A 2,684-nucleotide genomic window follows, 5' to 3' on the forward strand; every position below is an offset into this window, starting at 1 on the left:
TAGTTTGTTTAAAAATGTATTAAGATTCACATACATATGCCATTTGATATGGACTAGGTAGAATAATGTTCTTGCACAGGAATTAATAATTTAGATGGTCTGTTTCAAAGCCATATTCCAAGCCCAATATCAGTGACACTGAAGAAGAGAAATCTCACTCTCATCAAAGTAGTAAAAGAGCTTCAATCAAGGTGCTTGATAATGAGCAGTATTTCCTACTGCATCTGCAGCAGCAGCAAAGGTTAGAACTCTGTGTATGGGGAAACACTGTGAGACACCTTTTCAGGCCCAGAGAGTCCTGCCTGGGCTGCAGCAGTCCACAGGGGAAGCTTCACGGCCAAGATTCTTATGGTCACAAGCCCTCATTTGCTTCTGGCATGTGTCTTATCAAAAAGACAAAAATACTCGTCTCTATTGTCATAGTAGGGGAAAAAATCCATTAAGTTCTGGCTGTTTGAAAGAAAAATAAGATCATGTGCCAAGGGGGAAAAAAATGATTTTATTTTGCAATAAAGACCTTTATCCTGTAACAACAAATATTTATTGAAAATTTATGATATGCCAAGTCTGTGCAAAGCTCTTTATATATAGGATCTCGTCTAATTCCTCTAGCAACCCAGTGAGGTAAGTATTATCATTGTGTCTATATATCAAATGAGGGAACTGAGGTGTCACAAGGTTGAGTAATGTGCCCAAGGTCACAAAGCTAAGAAAAGACATATCCAGGAATAAAACCAAAGTCTATCTGACTTTAGAGCTGACTTAAGCCATAAAATGTACAACTAAATCTCTCTACAGAGCAGAATTTTTTTTTTTTTCCTTTTTGTCTTTTTTCGTGACCGGCAATGGATCGCAACCCTCAGTGTTGCCCCCGCACCTCGCTCAGCCAGTGAGCGGGAACCGGTCTGTATGTGGGATCCGAACCCTCAGCGGGAGCGCTGCCGCGCTTCCCAAGCAGCGCACTGTAGCAGTGCGCCACCGGCCGGCCCTACAGAGCAGAATTTTGTAGGTGATTATGGGTATGGGCATATTTACAAGATTTAGAACAAGCTAAAAATATTTTTTAAAAGCATTTTACAAACATGACTAAGGTGAACTTATGACAAAACTTTTATAGACAAATACATATACCACTTGATGGAGAATTGTTTAATTTGCTGCATAAGTACTCAGGACGTGTCGAAACTTGACTCTAAGTCCTTTAAGCTTTTGTAGACCACGAGTGGAATGTACTGGGCACCTTCTCTTTTTAACACTAAAGGTGTCAGGGACATTACCTACTAGACAAACGGCAAACAAAACTGCTTTACCTACCTGGCCTTATTGCTGGTGTAAGGAAGAGATAGAAGAATAAGGGTTATTTAGTCATAGCTTTTGTCTTTGTAAAGTGAATATCATCATCTAAGGTGTCATGGGGGAAATATTAGGGAAACCTAAATTATCCTCCAAAATTCTCTTTCCCTTATATATTTAGCAAAGCCTAACTCTCCCTTACTATCAGCAAGTCAAAACAATCTTTACTTTGGAGGTTGGATAGCTGCTTTTTAGTGGTATATACCAAATGAGAGGGCAGAAGAATCACTGGAGAGCTTACATAGGAAATTATCTCGTTACAGCATCTGCTCATAGCACTTTTATTTGTTCATTTACTAGATGTATATGTTAAACACCATCTATGTGCCAGGCAATGTACCACAGCTAGAGAAACAAAAATGAATAGCACATCCTCCGCCTCCAGTAGTTCAGCTTCCTGGGGAAAAAAGACATAAGTAATCAACTGTAACAGGGCTGAACTCACCCCCAAAGGAGGGGAGTGGAGAAAGCACATACTTGCACATACCTCCGTCTGGGAAAGTCGGAATATTGGGGCTCGAGGTATTTGTATAAGTTGTGGCTCACCAGGCAGAGAGGGACACAAGTGATATTCCAGGAAAAGAGAATATCAGGTGCAAGACAACTGCAAGTAGCTCAGTGTGATTGCAGCTCAGGTTTCAAGTTGGGGAGTGGCAGGATATGAGGCTGGAAAGGCAAACATAAGCAAAAACAACAAGGAAACTGCCTTTGTATTATCACAGTTGTCTTCTTATGAAATTACAGAACATCTCTTCTTCATCGATGTATCCCTACATCAGTGTGTACCACATAACAGGTCCTCAACTACCAGTAAATTAACAGTCCAACAATCTTAAATGTTTATATCTACCATGAGCAGTTGTAAAACTAGGTCAACTAGAACAAGTATTAAACTATTATTTGTCTGAGATTTTTTAAAAACTAGTGTAATATACTGCCCTCTAGTGGTTACAAAACAACAAACTTTTCCATCACAGGCAAAGCCAGTAGCTTTCACTCTTTTAATAAACTTAACTAAGGGATGCACTCTGATTTTTTTTCTGTTCTGTTGCATTTTATTTTTAAAACAATGCTGGTTACAAGCAAAGATATCACCCACTAACAGCTTGCCACCCAGTTTGACAATCAGTGGTCTCTGACAACACTTGCTTTATTTTAATGCATTATTATAACTATCATGTAGACTATGGTTCATGATTTAATTCATTCTAAAAGCAGATATGATCTAACTTTTTCACAAATAGTAAATTGGTTAAGCTTAATAAAACAAATAGTAATAAAAATAATAATAAATAAAATTCCCCATGTATTAATACTAATAATTAGACCTA

Source organism: Galeopterus variegatus, unplaced genomic scaffold (genome assembly GCF_000696425.1).
Source record: "Galeopterus variegatus unplaced genomic scaffold, G_variegatus-3.0.2 Scaffold362, whole genome shotgun sequence".
In the NCBI taxonomy this organism is placed as follows: Eukaryota; Metazoa; Chordata; class Mammalia; order Dermoptera; family Cynocephalidae; genus Galeopterus; species Galeopterus variegatus.